The following is a 20,642-nucleotide window of genomic DNA, read 5'->3' as shown; positions in this document are numbered from 1 at the left end:
AGAAATCTGATTTTTCAACCTTAAATTATCTAGAAAGTTTGGTCTTCTGGGATTTACATGACTGGGTTTTTTTTTGGTGACAATTAAAATGTATCCATTTTCCAACTAGATCATCCTTATAAACAATGATTTCCATTTTGTTTTAGAATTTATTTTGAATTACACTAAAATTAGGGTCATATTGGGTGATGTGTTCTCTGAAGATTAAAGGAAATTTTTATGTGGGTAAATGCAGAATTATATTTCTGTATGCATAAGCCTGGTGTGGCAGGAAGAATGATAGCCACCCAAAGATATCTCTGCTCTAAATTCTTGGAGCCTGTGATTATATTACCTTATGAATAAAGAAACTTTGAAAATAAGATTAATCTGAAGGAGCTTGAGATCAGGAGAGTATCCTGGATTATCCAAGTGAGGCCAACAAAAATCACAGGAGAGAATCAGAGAGAAGAATGGTAAGAGAGATGAAAGGAGTGTGCATAAAGCAAGGTGCATAAAGCAACAAGTATAAATGAACTTTAGAAGCTGGAAAGACAAAAAAAGGAACTATCCCCTAGAAACCTTAAGAGAGGAATGCAGCCCTGTGAATGTGCTAGATAGTTCTGAGCTCAGAATAGGATAATAATTTGTGCTGCTTTAACTCATTTAATTTGTGAGGATTTATTAAAATGATAATAGGAAAATAATACAGATTTTGGTTACCAGGAAAATGCTTTGAACCCATACAGCACACAGTGCACTAGGGAAAAAATTAATGTCTCAAGATTCAATTGAGTAACAAATTTGAAAAACAAAACTGCACATGCAATTTCATTTAATAACTTGTGTGCAGGATTTATATTTCTTCTTGCTTCACAATGAAAGTAGTTTTATTACTTTTTCTAATTTCAAATTAATTATTTAAGAACCATAGCAGGAAAACAGCCAAACACAAACAAACTATAAACCATCTGAACTCTCTCATTTTGAGGGATCTTCCTTAACACTTTAATGATTTATACATCATTTCACACATCTTCATTTTGATATATGCTCATACATACATAAAATTTTATATAAATGGAATCATTGTCATTTTTATGATGAAAAAATTATTTTTCATTCTGAAATTCATCATTCATATAGAAAATATTAAGACATATAACCAATGTACATGTAACCATAACAAACACCTGGAAACCCATCAGTCACATAAGGAATTTCCTATTTAACAGTTAAGATTAACTGTTGACAGTACTTAGAAAGTGCTCTGTCTCCCTTCTCAAGTGAATTTTCCCTCCCTCCTATCCCCTACCAAAAGTAACCACATTTTTTACTTTTATATTAATCTTCCCTTACTCAAAAAAAAAAATAGATTCAGCACCCAAGTACTTAAGACATTTAAAAAAAAAAATTGAGGTAACATTGGTTCACAACACGATGTGATTTAGGGAAATAGAATCTCACCTCCTCAGAAGTGTGTTGACACTCCACACCCACTAAAGCGCCCATAGTCTTGTACCATGGACCACTGGGCCCCTCACTCCCTTGCTCCAACCCCCACCCTACCTCCTCCAATTAATAACTTCAATTCTCTTATTTCCAGCGTGTTTTTTTCAATAACTTTAATTTTGTCAGTTCCATTGTTTTGTCTCCCTATGTTCCACATATGAGTAAGATCATCTGGACTTTGTCTTTCTCCTTCTGACTTATTTAGCTTAGCCTCATTGCCTCAAGTTCTCCATGTTACTGCATATAGGAATGTAACAGAGTTTTGTATATTGATTTTGTAGCCTGCTGCTTTACTATACTGATTTGAATCTATTTTTCAGCGGAGTCTTTAGGAGTTTCTGTGAATATTCTCCCTCTACTTTCCTTTAGTTGGAGGCATGGTTTGTGGGTAGCTGGGGTTGAGCAGCAATACCAGTGAATGGTCAGTTAGTCTCATTCAATCCAAAGACATTATCAACAGCACTTAGTTGCAGAGCCAAAGCTAAGTCTCTAATCTAGAAGAAATGAAGTTGACATTGGAGCTCCATCAATTTGACTCCATATTTGCTTTTTATTTGGTGCCAAAGTTGACAGAATAGGAAATGCTATCAATGAGGCTTCTCTACACCCTGGCAGATATATCAAATTTTCTCTTGCTGATATCATGAATTATCCAAATCTTATCTCTCTTATCACTCCTCTTATTCTGATTCCACTTTCACCAAGCAGGATTCAGCTAATAACTCACTTCTTTTGAGGCTTTATAGGAAAATGTGTACATCAGAAGATTTTAAGTGCCTGACTTTTCTTAGCATTTCTATTTCTCCCTGTAAGTTAATATCCTGGCATTTTGTTTTGATACTTTATTTTGTGAGCCTTGTTAGTGTGTGTCTGCTCTGAAAAGATGTGCCTGTCAAAAGAATGACCTTGGAAGTTGTGAGCAAAATAGCACACCAAGTTCTGAGCCATTTCAGAATTCAATCTAATATGGTTTTAATACCAGAAAGAAATAGGTGGCTTGATTAACGTGAGAAAATGCAGGACCATCTGACATTCAATGTCTTTACACCTAGATGCTAAGACAGTAGTTACTTGTCTTAAGAAATCAGGAAAGCAAAATCCAATTAAGAGGTTTAGCCACCTGGAGAGGTGGTATAGACTCTAACCTGACTTGAAAATTAAATAATGATATGATTCCCTTCTAATGGATATGAGCCCCATGAAATTTTCTTTTCTCACTTGGAAAGACCTTTTTATAGCCAGCTATAATCTACAGGATTTAGAATGTTCCAGCTCTGTCACAGATAGGCTCTAGTCTCACCCCAGGACTATTCTCAGGTCATGGAGAAGCTGAGAAGGCAGCTCCAAAGTTATACGGGGATATAAGCTCTGAAATTTTGTCAGGTGTTTCCTTTATGGAAAGAATTTTTCATATCTAGGAAGAGTTAGAATAATTTGTAGAGGTGTTTAAAAGAATCCAAAAGTAATATTAATATTTTTACATTTATCATTATAGACGAACTTGCTATGTTAAGTATCTATAATGAATAGGAGACTTTTAACTTTTTAGAATAATAGGTCAACTTTGTAACATCACTTTAAAGGTCTAATTGACAACTGATTTAGAATTGTGCATCTAGACTGAACACAATTATTTTCTAAATATAGTATTTGAGCATCTAGTAAAACTTAAAGGAAACCGTTTTTAAAAGTTTCATTTGTTAATTTTATAAGTACAGGTTAAATACTTGAGAACGTTTGTTAGATAATTTATGTATGCATAGGAAATAAATTGAGTATATTAAATGTATCAATGTAGTTTAAAATATTAAAAGGAGTTTAATTAACAAGGCTTATAACTGGTTTCAGATAGTAATTAAAGCCTCTTCAAGTGACTGAAAATATGCTAGCTTCATACATGGAATAATAAGGTTTATAAAATGAACTGAAAACTGTAAAGAACTAATCCTTTCTTACTTATAGTTAGAATAAATTGAATATTTAAAAAACTAATAATCTCTTAATGATTTTTTTCTAAATAAAAAACCAGTCTGGGGCCTCCCTGGTGGCGCAGCGGTTGAGCGCTGGGTTGGGAAGCTGCCCACAGCCTCTGAAGCGCCGGTTCCATCCCCGGCTGCTTCCCCGGCACCCACCGGAAGAGGGTCCCACATGGTGCGCAGACCTCTCCTGCCACCCGCTGCTCCCCTCAGCAGTGTACTTTGGTCCTGCTCTGCTCCCTGCTCTGGCTCTGGTGAATTCTCTCACCCTCCCATGCTTCTGACTGTACCCAGTGCTTGTATAAACAAACAAACAAACAAACAAAAAAACAAATAAATAAATAAATAAAACATGCCTCTATTTAAAAAAAAAACTTATTTAATAGGAATCAGTTGTAATATACAGACACAAATCAAAGCCCTGATGTCAAAATTTTGACGCCAGTGTGTTGTTTAGGCTGTTGTAACTTCACAAGAGAATATCAACCAAGGCCCTGGACTTGTCCTTTGGGGGATAGGCGGCTGACCTTTAAGTGACTGCATTCTGACCACATCGTTAGCAATTTCCTTCTTTTTTTGGACTTGTGACAAGTTTTTTAGGCTTGATTAAACTAATTTATTTCCTTAAAGTACTGAATATTTAAAATACAACATTATTATTGCAATTAAAGCATACATTTTAAATAATCAGAGGTTTTTATTTTTTTTAAGCAACGAAGAAAACAGGTTGTAACTTTAATAATAGAATTTACCTAATTTCTTAATAACTTTTCATGAGTTTGCACTTCAAAAGGACTCTTGCCCTTTCTCTAGGTCTATTGTAATACATGAATAGATCTCTAGATATTAATGGCGAGAAAGTTTGGTTTGAATTACAGCTCAGCCTTGCATTAGTTCTGAGACTTATAGCAACATATTCGACCTCTTAGTTTTCTTCGCTATATATTAGTGTTAGTAATATCCACCATATAGGGTTTTTGTAAACTTAGAGATGTTCTATGGAAAGTGTTGGTACAAAACTGACCCTTAGAATCAATAGAAAATTGATTCTTAGGGTAGTGTGAACACAAGGGTATATATGTGTTATTAGGTAAGAAAGGGTTAATTTTTGTAGTGGATGGATTGTGAGTGTGTGTGTGTGTGTGTGTGTATGTACATACAAAGGACCAGCTGCCTTGACAGTATGTTGTTGCAGTGAATCATGGCTGACTGCCAAATGGAGACTCCAAAGACCTTGTGCAATGTTAGGCGATGATCTACATAGTGTAACTGATACCCTGAAAGAACTCCAACTTCAGACTTCATGGTGTTGAAGTTCTGACCTCATACAATTGCCCAGAGATCACATATCCTCTACTCTATAGGAGTGAGAACAATCTTTAAGCTGGACAATTGTCCATATAGATTGTGGGCTGTTCATTTAATTCCTTAAGATCTCTTTTATTCACCAGCCACATGCCCTGGTGTTAGTTTCCTTCACACAGCCAGTGGATACTTGTTTGTTTGTTTGTTTGTTTTCCAATGATTATTTGACACAAAATGTAAGACTTTGAAACTCTTGTGCAAGCTGTAAAAAAAGGTTGTCTTTTACTTATTGTGGTTGATAGAATTCTGGATGTGGCACTTACATCAGGCCCCAAATCTGAATACTATTAAAGGAATCAAAGAGGAAAATAGGATTGGTCTAAAATTGAGACAGGAGTTGGGGGGAGAAGATTCTGATAATATTTAGATGTAAAAAGCGTAAGGATTTTTTTTTAGAGTGCTGTATGAAAGGGGAAAGATCTACGTCTTGAGACCCTATTCACTATTTTTCAAAGAAGTATTTGAACATCTAAAGATGCCTTTAAAATGGAATTAACAGAGTTGGAATCTTATGAGTAACAGACAAAAACCAATGACCAATTCAATGAAGTAAAAAACTGAAATCAAATGCTTTACCATCATTCTAAAATACTTTGTGGATATTACCTGATTGGTATGCCAAGAGTGATATTTTTCCAGTTGATAAACTATTTCACTGAATTCTTTCCAATTTGGCCGAGAGGAAACTAAATCTTTTAGGCATTAAAATATATGTTGATTGACTATTTTAACATTCCCTTTCAATTATTTGGACTTTTTATCATGATGAATATTTCGATTGGGTAAAACTATTACTTTATTTTTTTTTTTGTGGGACCCTCGCCGGTGGTCAGGGATCAAACTGGCACTGCAGAGGCTGCGGGTAGTCTCACAACCCAGCGCTCAACCGCTGTGCCACCAGGGGAGGCACAAAACTATTAATTTTTATAATTCTACTATAGGGCAATTTATTTTTTAAAGATTTTTTATTTATTTTATTTATTTTCCATAGAAGAACTGGGGTATAGGTCAGAGGTAAGGGGGGAGAGGAGTCACCAGAGACTCATAAATATTTGGGCTCTCTATTCTTAGAGAACAGAACAAGCAGATCCACTGAACTACACTGCTGAGAGGAGCAGCAAGTGAAACAGGAGAGCTCTGCTGTGTGATGTGGGTTAGTTCCCTAGCTGGGGATCGAACTCAGAACTCAGGCTTTTGTGGTGGGCTTTCTAGGTGCTAGCTCTGAGAACTAACCCCTAGCCACTAGGGAGGCCCCTAGAACAATTCATTTTTTAATTTGAAAAATATATTGTCGATATATCTCCAGACACTGAGGAAATGAATGATACAGACTATCTTTAAGGAGGTTTTAGGCTAAAGGAGAATGGTGAGAAAAAAATTATGATATGCATTTCATGTGTTTTGAGGTTGCATGCTGTCAAAGAGTTAAGCGCTAAGTTTACTGTGTTGAAATGCCAGTGAATTGTCAAAAGAAGCTGAATGTATAGGTGTTGCAATTTTGGAGCAAATAAAAGCTGTAGGTGGAATTCTAGAGACTATTCACAATGATGGAAAGAATCAAAGCCTCTGAGAAGCTTTTGTTACCCCATACGAATGGGGTACTATTTCTTGTGATTAATTTCAAGTATACCAAGAATGCAGTATATATACATAATTTAGGGTGGCTTAGGAACTAAAATAAAATAAAATGACATTTGATGATATATTTGGTCAGGAAAATATGGAAAAGAATGAAAGTCATAGAAGATTGTAATTTCTGATGTGGATTCATAGAACTTTTAATATATAACCTCTGCTATCTATAAAATTGATGAAAAATCAGTTAAGTTCTAAAAATTATGAGAAAGTAATGAAAATTTGGTCATAAATTTAATAAATAAAGACCAAATTGTTCTGTTGAACTTATTTTATTTAAAGATGCATTGTAATTATAGTCAGACCTGATTAAAATGTTACTGCAATTTTCTGACAGGTATATGTTTTCAGCAGAAATTTGGAAAAATGAGTACATAGGAAATTTTGGAGAAGAGAATAATGTTACCCATAATTTCATACCTCCATTTCCCCCTCCTCAATAACTTAGTGTTTCAATACTTTCTATAATGTATTTGTACACACACTTGTGTGCATTCAAATGAACTGTGCTCCGTTTGAATTTGGAATACTTGAAAAGTATTACCCTACAGGATGTCTTCTTTTAAATCTAGTATACCAGCACAGTTTAATAAAAAGAGCTCAACATTATAGCTAGTCAGGCTTATTTTATAGTTACATGGAATGTGATACATTTAACCCTCTGCACTGGTTCACCTGGATTAAAATTCCAGCTGTATCATTTATTGCCATATAGCAAATTTATTTACCACTAGGAACCTCAGTTTATGTATCTATAAAACAGCAACAATGAATCTTATTACATGTTGTAATCTTATTACATGATTAAATGAGATAACATGTATACTAAATAAAAAATTACAAGGAAGAAAAATTAGGGATGAGATCATTATAGGAGCTGGTTGGGGTAAGGATCTACTTTAGGTAGGTTCAGAATTCATGAAAGAGAGGGAGCTTTGAAAATTAGAAGCAGTTAGTGGTAGGAAGGTCAGGAGTTAGAGTGTTCCAGAAAAAAAGGCACAGCATGGTACAAAGGCCCAGGGCAGGAAAGAGTTTGATGTGCTGGAGAAACCAAGAGCAGAGGTGAAGACATTGGAGATAAGTGTTGGGAAAATTTTGTGCAAGTTTTTCAACCATGGTAAGGAGTTTGCATTCTATTCTAAATGCAATAGAATGGTATTCTGGTATTTAAGTATTTGGAATATCTGATTTGATTTCTACTTTATGGATAGTATTCTACTTTTTTTTTACGGAGAATGGAGTGACAGGAGCAAATATTGATGTGGCAAAGGCTAGGGAGGTAGTCTGATCAAGAGAGTGCAATTTTCTTGACTAGGTTGGTGGCAAATAGAGTTGGACAATGAGATGGATTTGAAGTATATATTGTAATAGCATTGATACAGCTTTCCATAGTGTAGGAGTAAGAGAAAAAGACTCAAGATCTTTTTGATGGTGGTTTGTGGCTGAGAGATCTGGTTTGTAATCTTGAGATACACTGTAGCTGGTTGGATACCATAATCAGGAATCCCCCATAGAGGGAGTTCCCTGCTGGAAGTGCACTGAATGGGAGTCATTATAATATGGGTGCAATTTAAAACTTGAGAACTAATTAAGATTGTATAAGAGAAGGGAAAGACTGTGGAGGGAAAGAAAAGGACGAAAAATAACTAGAAGGGACAGAATGACCCAGGAAGTGCAGCTGCTCCCCATTCCATCATCTCCCACTTCCCTGCAGGGACAAAGACCTCTTGAAATTAATCCTGCAGTCTCTTTCCTGGGTTAATTTGGTGAAGGAGGGAGGGGACAGTAGAGACATAGGAGAAAATCTTAAGTAGAAGCAGCTGCTGACTTTTCTGGGTAGAAATTTGATGAGTATTTAGCTTCAGTGGAATAATTTTGTTGAAAAAATAAAAAGAAAATATTCTTATGCTGACTGTATATCTTTATAACTTCCTTTTTTAATTGCAGGGGTAGGGTATTTTCAGGTAGAATGGGGATGATTTTAGGGCATAAAAAACTTGGATATGCCCTAAGTTTCGTTTGAGTTAGCCCAATGAGCAAATAACACTGCTAAAATTCTAAAGCACTATATACCTATTAAAGATGAATGTTCATTTCTATTTGTGCTTCCCACATAATTATAAAAAAATAAAATATATTGGCAATTTACATGTTATGTCTGTAATAGTAATTTTTTTTTTCTATTTACTAGTAATTTTTACTAGTATTTATTGGGAAATAGTAACTTAATAAGCCAATGATAGTATACAAATACTTAGTTTATAAACTGAGAAAATTTATTCTTCATGTCCAACCTGTCAACTTGGGAACTCTTTCCTTTCTTTTCCAAAGGAATGAAAGAGATGAAAATCTAAAGCATTCTGTTATGGTCTGCACTGAAGTTACTAAGTTAAAAAACAAGTTCAGCAAGTTTTAAAGAAAAGACCAGTTAGTTAAGTGGAAGGCAAATATTTTCATTAGTGTTGAGGGGGAAAGGGAAAGTTTCATGTGACACATCAGTGTTCCATCACTTCTCACCTGAAGCCCTTTTAACTCAGAGAAGAGGGAGAAAACAAATTAATGAATTTGAAAATAAGCAGTTCACATGAGCAAAAGTAATTTCCTCACAGAAATGCTGAAAGGAGTGGGTGCTATTTTATTCAGCACCATGAAACTTTATTACGTAAAACAGAAATTCATACAATTCTTTTTAAAAAAGATTTATTTTTATTTATTTATGCATAGAAGAACTGGGATGTAGGTCAGAATTGTGATAAGGGGGTGAGAAGATTTACCAGAGACAGAGTGAGGAGCAGAACAGACAGATCTACTGAAATACACTGCTGAGGGAGCAGTGGGTGAGACAAGAGAGGTCTGCTATGCCATGTGGGCCAGCTCCCTGGCCAGGGATGGAACTCAGGCCATAGCAGTGATAGCTGATAGCGTGATAGCACTGAGACTTAACCCCAACATCACCAGGGAGGCCCAGAAGCTCATACAATTCTTCTGGATAGGTCTTTTTTTTCCCCATAATGGGACAATAAAAAGATAATAACTAAAATAGAAGATGCTAGATGTAATAAGGAAGATTGGCAAAGGAAGTCCATTCTTGTAGCTCCTTACCCCCCGCCCCAATGCACTGTATGTATTATTGTGGTAGAGATGTCACACCACTTAGATGGGGCCCCAAGGTATTCTTTATTTCTTGGAAGGAATGAAATGTTGAACATGCTAGCACTGACTTTTGACATGAGTCTGGAGCAGAGGGAGATTTCTCTCAACAGTGACTCTAGTCTTGAGGAACCCTAATTGAAAAGAGTGGAGGAGAGGTATTCCATTTCAGACCTCTGAAATTTGTTATTAGTGAGGAGAGTCCATTCTACCTGGTGTGGTACCTTCAACCCAGCACCAAAAGAAGCTGGTCCCAGGAAGATAAACTATGGACTTCCAAATGCTGACATCCCAAACCACTACAATGGTGAAGCTTTTAAAAATCCTATTATACTCACTAGTAGAGGACCAACACACCTCCACACAGTACATTCTTTTTCCTCTTCAAATAAGAAAAAAGTAGAAAAGACATGGGAAGAAAGGTGACAAAGCCATCACACTCTGATTTGCCTATATCACCAGGAGCAACAGACAACTGAAATGGAGGCCAACAGTGGCAGGGGAAATTGAGACACAACTCTGGCATCTGTGCCTATCAAGTTCTGATGATTATCTAGAGACTTTGTTGAACAGAAGAAAGATGAAAAGCTTGCCATCTAAGAACAAGTGGAAACTGTGGTTATTATATTGCCCATCCCCTGCAAACATATTATCTTGTGTTGGTGAAAACTGGTGGCATGCCTTCCATTCAGAGTCTATACTCAAAATCGTTAATGCCACAGATGACCACAAATTAGAACAGATGTCCCAAAGCTCTGGACCAAATCCTGGAGAGCACACGTTGCCCCCCAACCTCAATGCTTTATTTTCTAGGTTGTGCAAAGATTTGGGAAGAGCAAACAGGGTGATTGGGGAACAGGACTGAGTGCAGTTAACTATTCACCAAGAAGCTCAGAAGTATGTAATATTTTAATGACCCCTATGGTCATATCAGTGTTTGCCAGATGAGTCTAACCTCTGATAAAATTAGATAACAATACCCAATTTGTCTTCTCTCTGAAAAACTTGAATCAATAATATCCAGCATATTTTTTCAAATGTTTTTGTCCAATCAATGAATTTGAGCATGCTTCCTTGAGCATTTCTTGAGCATTTTACTAAACATCAATTTTGATGGTTATTTTGCAACATTCTTTATGCCTCACCTCTATAAAGAGTCGATTTACTATAAAGCAGCTTTTTTTAAATTCCATTCAAGATTTCTCTCATGTATTGAAACAACTTTTAACCTAGACATCCTCGCTGGTCTCTTCCCTTCCTCTTCTCTCCCTGACCCTCTCCCTTCTTCCTTCAATATCTCTTCCTCCCTCTCCCTCTGTCCCTTCCCCCTTCCTGCTTGCTCCCTTCTCTCCTTCCTTCCTTTTCTGCTCTAACTCTAATCACACAATGGCTTCTTAAGGTTTTCCTTCCACTTTTAATGCCACAGCACATATAGCCAAGTACAATGCTGGAAATTTGCCCAGAGTAGTTCTATGGGGATAAGAGAACCAGGAAGTTTATGGCGTGGGTATTTTTTTTAATTTATTTATTTATGCATACAAGAGCTGGGGTACAGGCCAGAGAGGCAGTGGGTGAGAGGATTCACTAGAGACAGAGTGGGGAACAGAACAGGCAGATTGACTGAAATACACTGTTGAGGGGAGCAGCAGGCGAGACAGGATAGGCCTGCTGAGCCATGTGGACCTCCTCCCTGGCCGGGAATAGCTTCATAGGTTGTGTCTTAACCCCTTGTGCCACCAGGGAGACCCTATGGTGTGGGTATTGTAAAAGCTTTAAAGTAGTAAAGTATTCAGTTTTTCTTTTTTTTTTTTTTTTTTTTTTAGTATTCAGTTTTTCTATAGTTAAGATCATTAGAACAACACAAATAAAAAGGTTAAACTAAATGTGACTTAGTGTTGCTAATTAATTAAACTTAGCAAATACTCATGATTTGTTTTATCATTTTTACATTAAGAAATTTCTCAAATGGAGGATAATTACAGCAAAAGCCTCATTAGATACTAACAGACCATTCTGTTCTGATGCATTAATGATTCCTTTTGTGTTGTATTCATCAGGGCATGTTAAGTGTTTCTTTTTTGTATTCATGTAGAGAATGCAAAGTGCAAAGTGGGAATGTGACTTAAAAATGAGCCAGTTATTGAAATGAGTTTGATATTTCAAGTCCGATTGATTGCAGTTTTATTATCTGCATTGCAAAAATTTCTCAAACACTTGGCACTACTGTTAGTCTTAGCAGAAAACATGTCTTTTGAAAAATCATACCTTTCCCTCTTTGTATTCAATTGAGAATCTCACATGTACTTGTACTGAGCTATTATTGATGACTGATGTACTAATGATTTTGTGATGACTGGAATGTTATGCAGGGGAAGCAGAGGCAGAAGCCTTTTATTAGTACTGGACCCACAGTGTGGGGCCAACAGAGACAGGCTGCAGCTGGGGACAAAGTAATTCTACTTCAGGGTTGTTGCAGCACTAGAGTGAGGCTGAGCATGCAGAAGGCAACAGAAATTTAAGTAACTACCAAGGAAATAGAGGCCATTTCCCATCATGGTGTTATACCTCTGATGCTGCTCTAGAAGACACAGATTTGTCAAGGGGTGGTAGTGGGATTGGGAACCCACCTCTTCTACCCTTTGCCTTACCACTGGCCACTAGTAAACTCCACTAATCACCTGCTGAGTCTGGTATTGTTTTGACAATGCCCAATGGGCATATAACCCTCCTCAAACTAATCCAATCAAAATGTGGCTTCTTGGAATACTTTCTGAGGTCAGTATTTGATATTTGCTCCAATTCCAAAATGCCTCTTCTCAACTGTCTTAACCCCAGGTTCTCTTCTGAAAACCAACTGTCTTTTGTCTAGGCTGTATCTTTATTTGATCCATGAATCTCTTCCCAATTGTCCCAATTATCCCAGAATTTCTTTTAGGAAGTGGAAGCTGAAACCAATAGGGCATAGTCTGACATAAGACTATAAAACAAAAAAGGTAGCTATATCATCTGCATAAGGAGTCACCAGCAGTAGCAGGTTGGTGTGTATCTAGTAAGAGAAAAGAACAGAGACTAAGGGGTCAGTCAACATGGAAGCTTCAAGAAAAGGCTACCAGGAAGACATAAATAGTACTAGGTTAGTCAGAGGATTCCTAGTGTTTGTTTTTGAGTAGTATGCAGTCTGCTACAGAAATCCTTTCCAAGTCTCTGAGACATGGGTCAAGAGCAGCTACAAATGTAGACTTGATACTTTAAGAGGGAAGCAATCTTTTCCTGAAGCCTGCCCCCTCCAGAGAAAAGAATAGCATGCATGGGATGACAAGATGATCCACAAACTGATTCAGGACTCTAGAAGAAGTATTTCCTCTTCTTTTCCCATCCCAAGACTCCCCAGAGGAACTGCAAAGGGAAACAAGTTTACCCACTGCTTGTGGGAAAGAGGCTCAGCTTATTCTATTTAAACCCCAAAGGACAGTGTGACCCTTGCTAAGTTTAGGCCACTCACATGTTACGTAATGCTCCTAACCACTTTAGGAGGTAGGTACACAGATAAGAAAACTGAAGCTTACAGAGGTGAGGTCAGTTGCTCATTATCACATTACTGCATTCAAATCCAGGTCTTCAAAACCACTGCTGTCACTTATTATTTTTTTCCTCTGTACATGTCTATACCCTTCCGTGCCTGGCATGGCCTCTGAATGAAGTGTAAATTCCTCAGCTCACCAGTTAAGATCTTCCTGAATCTGTAAACTACACACTTCTCTAATATTAACATTATAACTCTTAAATTAGGGGCTGGAGGAATTTCCCTGGGACCGGGGTTCCTATCTCGAATCTGTTTTTTCTAGGGATCCATGTTCACCTCCCTTGACCAGCCAAGCCTCATGGACTAAATCACCTTGACAGGAAGGAGGTCTTTCCTTGCTTTTGTGAACCTTTCATGTGTCTTGCTGCCCAACTCCTGTGCCATTGGGTTCTGTCCATCTGCCAGGGCACCTGCCCACTACCATTTGCTGGGTCTTTTTAATGCTGCCATCTGTCTTCCTGCCGAGCTTTCCACCTCGGCTTGCCAACACATTCCCCTCGTGCTTGGTTCTGCTTGACTGTGAATTTACTTTGCCTTTTGATGGGTCTTCACTCAAGTTCCAGTCACACCCTAATTGATTGGTCTAGTTTTTAGGTTCTGGCCCTCCCTGGCTGCTCTCATAACTGAGTGCGGCTCATTTGTGAAATTCTGGATGTGTTGCAAATGTGGTAAGATCCTGGGAGAGCTGGTGATGGCAACCTAAATGGGGTGACGGTAGTGCAGGGAGGGCAGAGCGGGATGATTTATCATGTTCTCAGTGTACGTGCAAGGCAGGAAAAGAAGAAAAGATCAAAAAATAGAGTCAACTTAGGTCACAGTTTTTCAACAGCTGTAGTCTCAGTTTTTATGTCTGACCTAAGGAATGGCTGTTTGGACCTCGTTAATTAAATTAATATATGGTCAGCCTGCAGTCCAAGCAGCCACATTTCAGGCCACCTTCCTTGAAATGAGAACCAGCTCATGCCCACATTAGCAGACTTGGAAAATGACTTTCTGGAACCCAGTGTGAAGGTGACAGTGGCTCACAAAACAACATCCATAGCAAAGTCACACCGGAAAACAGAATTTAATTCCCACTAGTCATTTTGAAAAATATGTATACATTTTCTATATTAAATATTATACCCCACATCTTTTTATTCTAGCTACAGTGAATTATATTACTGATAAAGTTAAGAAATGTATTAAAATAGTGAAAATATTTAGAGGTTATTAAAATTGCCTACATGAGTTATATATGGATATCTTATGTCCCTGACATGCTATCTCTTCCTGTACAACTGTGAATATTAATCATTGAATACTGCATTCAAAGAATAATAATGACAATACAGAGCTAAACATAATGACAATTATTAGTTATTTGCAATGAAAATAAATGTATTATCATCACAGAGAAAGAAGACACGGCTTTTATCTTAATTATCAGTCATTTATGCATTCATACTACGAACTACCATGTATGGCAAATTTGAGGCATAGTGACTTTTTTTTTAAAGATTTATTTATTTATGCATACAAGAGCTGGGGTACAGGCCAGAGGTGTGTGTATGTGGGGGGGGTGTGTGTGAGAGGATTCACCAGAGACAGAGTGGGGAACAGAACAGGTAGACTGATCAGAGTACACTGCTAAGGGAGCAGCAGGCAAGTTCGGAGAGGTCTGCTGAGCCATGTGGGTTGCTCCCTGGCTGGCTGGGGATCAAACCCATGCTGCAGAGGCCGCTGACAGCTTCATAGGTTGTGTCCTAACCCCTTGTGCCACCAGGGAGACCCGAGACATAGTGAATTTTTATTTCTTAGTTCGTAGTATGAATGCATAAATGACTGATAATTAAGAAAAAAGCCGTGTCTTCTTTCTCTGTGATGATAATACATTTATTTTCATTGCAAATAACTAATAAGGACAAGAAACACTTTGCTAAAAGCAAAGTCCTGTGTTCATCCTTACCTGTCTGTGGTCAGCTGCTACATGAGTGACAGTGAGAGACACACTCATTGGGGCAGAAGTAAAATGAAAACCAAAAGAGTACCTGGGTATTCTGGGTAGGGTAGGAAAATTCTTAATAGGTCCCCATGCCATTTGTAAAGCAGTTAGCCCCCAAAAGGACAAAGTCAGCCATCTGTTCAGAACAGGAAGAAAAATGTCCAATCATTCCTCAGATAACTAACTGGCAAAAAGTACCTTTTGGAATCATGAAGAAAAGATATCCACTTGTATACTCAATCAGTTTTGTTTTTGTTCTTTTGACTCAAATTAGGGTGAATGACAATTCTAATTCCTCTAATGATTAGAAATGGAAAACATCCCCACATTGAGAGGAGTCTATTAAGATAGAAATTAAATTAACATTAAAATGTCATTAAAATGGACAAAAAGAGGGCAAACAATTTCCACATCTCTGATAAGAGATCCTCTGCTATTTGTATAAAGTTGTGATGTGTCTTTTAATTAATCGACCTTTAAGGACGAAAGAATAATAAAACTTTAGAGGAAGGTACTTTACAAGTATTTGTGCTTCCCCCTCTTTTTAGTCAGTAAAGAATATAGAACCAAGAGAGGTTTAAAGAGTTGCTCAATATTTCATCTTCATATCAGATTTCAAACTAAAATCCAGAATAACTCTCTAATGAATATGCTAGTTCGATGATTCTCAAAATTGCTGTTACTAAGAATTGCTTAAGCAGTTTTGACAAAATCCTGATGTCCAGGCTATACCCCCATCAATAAATTGGAGGTGACCTGGGCATCTAGATTTTTCAAAATTCTTAATGTAATTTTAATCTATAGCAAAGTTTGGAAGCCATTGTTCCTTGAGTCAAACTCCTCTGTTTGGACATGTGCTGCAGCAAAGGGCTGCCCCAGGCACAGGGAATGTATCTTGAATCAGTACCAGTAGACCCATACTCCTTGCCAATAATTGGTTCATTCAAGGGTGTGAAATGAATCATCCACGAGCACCAAATGAGTCATAAGGGATAATGTGTAGTGAAACTTCTGGGTGAGATATACTTGATCCTAAGGGCAACCCAAAGGAAGAAATGGTTTTTTCCTCCTCTAGTAGTAACTGGGTGCAATTCACAGCCATCTTGATCATGACAAGAAGTAGCCCAAAGACAATAACTGACACATGGTATATATCAGAAGAGTAAGGTAGAAAAAGAACTGATTCCTTGATATTATTGTTGAGTGGATAAATAACTGCTTCTGGAATTGTTATGTGTAATAATACATCCACTTGCTGTTGTAGAACTTTTTGTTGAATTTTCTAGTTTGCATAAGATTGCCGGGATTAGAAAATACAACTGTTAGGATATGTAGTTAAATTTGAATTTCATACAAACATTGAATAATTTTTAGTATCTGTATGCTCCAGGCAATATTTGGAACATCTTATACCAGAAATTTGTTGTTTGTCTAAAATTTAAATCTAATGGGACAATAGAGAAATCTAAATTTAAACCTGTAATCAAGAACAGTTTACCTAATTCAGTGATGAAAGACTTATCAGGTTGAATTTCAGAGGTAAAAAGTGAAAGTAGTTTTTTTCCATGCATAGCTTGAGCATAGGCATTTGAAATTCAGTCTCACATTCTCAAGAACTAGTAAAAATGCTTACAATATCTTTCTCCTTGAGACTTGTCAATGAATCCTCACTTAAATTTGAAATATTATTGTAATGTAGACAAACAGAAAGAGTCAGACAGATCTTAGAATCTCAATTTCTTTTCTTATTTCCTGTATGACTCTGGAGAAATCAGCTGAGTCTCTGTAGCTTATTGTTTAGTGATGAGGATGGACACAATACATTCTGAGAAGCACCTGTATGTCAGGCATATGTACCTTCTCAACACATATTAGGTTTTTTTCCCCCCTGTGTTGATTGTAAAGAATTTCCTTAGGTATACAGTAAGCGTGTTATACTAAGAAACTCCTTCACCAAGCAAATGCCCACGTTCCTCCTTCTTTTTAAACAACCCGAGCAGAATGAATGAAATAATGTGGGAACAAATGAACAACCTTGTAGAGGGAAGAACTTGCATTACCTGACTGCATATTGCATTTTACTCCTGACTCTGGAACTCACACATAACGGATAGCTCACAAATAGTACCTGTAATTATTATCTAAACTATAAAGAATAGTTTTTGCTTTTTGCCTGGAGGATATGGACCTACCTTATTAGTAACTTCATTATGTGACACATGTTTGAAAGGTATTTAATGAATCATAACTGGTCACAGAATTGGGTTTCTATTTCAGGGACAAAATGAATAGATCATATAATCTTTGTAATGTGTCCTTCTATGTTGAAATTATCATGCCCGATTTAGGATTTCTCTATCCTCTCTTTCTGCACAAAAAATGTTATTCTTATTGAGAATAATGTAGAACTTACAGAATGACAGCTGTGATGTCAAGTCTTACTTGTGTGTCCATAATCCTGGAGAAGAGACGAATCGGAGAGAGAGGAAGTAGCAGCTTTCCTCAAGGAGTTGAAGGGCTGTCAGATTGGAGGAAGGATTGTTGCTTCAGTAGACTCCACAAGGCAGAACTAAAGTTGAGGGGTAGAAGGTAAAGGAAGATATGGTTAGATTCAATCCATCAGAACTGATCAGTATGGCAATGCCTCAAATGTGCTGAGATCTCATCTACTGAAATTTGGATTGCAAGTTTCATGACTATCAGGAATATTAGAGCAGTGGCTATGACTGTTTTCTTCTTGGCTTATAAAATGGGAATCTCTCGCAGGTGAGAGATTTGATCCAGCTAATCCTTGACTCAGCTAAATCTTTGCTAGTTTTTAGGTATTTGTAAAATGCAAGGAACAATGGCTTCCAAACTTTGCTATAGATTAAAATTACATTAAGAATTTTGAAAAATCTAGATGCCCAGGTCACCTCCAATTTATTGATGGGGGTATAGCCTGGACATCAGGATTTTGTCAAAACTGCTTAAGCAATTCTTAGTAACAGCAATTTTGAGAATCATCGAACTAGCATATTCATTAGAGAGTTATTCTGGATTTTAGTTTGAAATCTGATATGAAGATGAAATATTGAGCAACTCTTTAAACCTCTCTTGGTTCTATATTCTTTACTGACTAAAAAGAGGGGGAAGCACAAATACTTGTAAAGTACCTTCCTCTAAAGTTTTATTATTCTTTCGTCCTTAAAGGTCGATTAATTAAAAGACACATCACAACTTTATACAAATAGCAGAGGATCTCTTATCAGAGATGTGGAAATTGTTTGCCCTCTTTTTGTCCATTTTAATGACATTTTAATGTTAATTTAATTTCTATCTTAATAGACTCCTCTCAATGTGGGGATGTTTTCCATTTCTAATCATTAGAGGAATTAGAATTGTCATTCACCCTAATTTGAGTCAAAAGAACAAAAACAAAACTGATTGAGTATACAAGTGGATATCTTTTCTTCATGATTCCAAAAGGTACTTTTTGCCAGTTAGTTATCTGAGGAATGATTGGACATTTTTCTTCCTGTTCTGAACAGATGGCTGACTTTGTCCTTTTGGGGGCTAACTGCTTTACAAATGGCATGGGGACCTATTAAGAATTTTCCTACCCTACCCAGAATACCCAGGTACTCTTTTGGTTTTCATTTTACTTCTGCCCCAATGAGTGTGTCTCTCACTGTCACTCATGTAGCAGCTGATCACAGACAGGTAAGGATGAACACAGGATTTTGCTTTTAGCTTTGCCCCCAAGGAAATTTAAGGGGGACACCCATTTTTAGGTTTTCTCAAAGTTGTTGCTCATATTTCAGCTAATTCATATTGTCAGTGAAGTTTTATTTGCTACACCATGTGCATAAAAGTAATCATAGAAATGTGGAAACTTGTAAAGTGTAAGTATCAAAAAGTTGTACAAAGAATATGACTGAATGATTTTTTAAGTGTGAAATTTGTTTCCAAAGGGGAAGATACTTTCCAAGAAGTCTCCCTTTAGAACGTTAATATTTCCTGAATATCTAGTTTAGAAAATATTAAATCATCCATTAGTGTCTAGACAACTCAAGATAAATCATTCAGTTGTAACTCAAACAATCTTAGTGGTAGAAAATTTTGCATTCCTTATGAGTTTTTAAAAAAAACTATTTTCTTCTATTCTGGATGTAAGACCTGAACACAACACGTTTACCCCAGTGTTTACGTAAATGCTATTAGTGCACTGTGGGAGGGCGCAAGAACTGTTTTTATTTATTTATTTTTTAAATCAAGGAGGGCGACAAAGCAATAAGAAGGGTCACAGGGCACCATGTTAGTGACAAATCACAGGAGGTGGTTCCAGAAGGTTGTGAAAACTAGTCTCTCGTTGCAGGAATTGGGTTGGGCCACCCCTTCACCCCCCCCTTCTCAAACGCAAATATTTTCATATAATAAAAGTCTGTTTCCTCTTGGTTATAACGCAGCCTCTGCTCCTCCAACACCGCCGTTTCAAAGGGGGCTTCTGCGCGGACTTGCAAACTCTCCAGGTTTCATCTCTTTCAGGACCGTGCGCTTAGAGGCGCGGTGTCCCCCGGGGGCGCTCCCGCCGGGTGAGGGGACAAGAAACACCCACGAAGGCTCCAGCCCCCGCAGCCCGCGGCGCGAGCATGCGCCGAGAGCTGGAGCAGCTGGCCCTGGCTGCCGCCGCTGCCTCGTCCGGACTTGGCGAGGACTTGGGAGGGACAGCGGCGCTGGGAGGTGGCTTAGCGGAGACTTTCCAGCAACTGCTGCCCAGGACTCTTTTTTTTTTTTTTTTTCCCAGGAGGCGGCGACGGCGGCTGGGGGAGAGGAAGAGAAGGAAGCGTCTGCAGTTCGAGCCCATGCAGCCCTGGGGCTCCCCGGGAGGAGCGCCCCAGCCCCGCTGAGCCCCCGCGGCGCGTCTCGGACCGTGCCCGGGCGGGAGCGGGGCCGGGAGCCTGGCGCCGACGGTGAGTGGCCGCGCGACTCTCGTCTTCCTGCTCCCGTCCCGCCTGCCCTCCGCGGGGTGTGCTAAACTACTTAGGGGCTGGCTCCAGGGCTCCCCGCCGCCCGCGCTTCCCCCCCGCGCCCTGCCGGGGGCGCGCGGACTTGGTGGCCGGGGTTGGGGGCCGCGCTCGGCTTTGTGCTCCGCGGGCGGGTCCGAGCGCGGGGTCGCGGCCGGGGCCGGGGGAGGGGACCGGGAAGGGCTAAGCCCGGCGTCTGCACAGCTGCACCGGCCCGGATTCCCCTGCTCCCTCCCCGCCCCCCGACCCCCCGCCCCTGGCTAATCCATCACCACGGGGTCGAAACATCATTTCTCACGTTCTCCCAAGGAAACCCTAGTTGTCGGGCGGAACCTCAGCTCAGCGCTGCGCCCCCTCCAGCGCCCCGCGGGCACCCAGGAGCTGCGGGTCGGGTCGGGGCGCGAGCGCGTGTGCGCGCACACACTTGGAGGTCCCTGGATCTGTCCTGGGAC

The sequence above is a fragment of the Talpa europaea genome (genome assembly GCF_964194135.1).
Source record: "Talpa europaea genome assembly, chromosome: 3".
Taxonomy (NCBI): domain Eukaryota; kingdom Metazoa; phylum Chordata; class Mammalia; order Eulipotyphla; family Talpidae; genus Talpa; species Talpa europaea.
Note: the sequence above shows the minus strand (reverse complement) of the source record.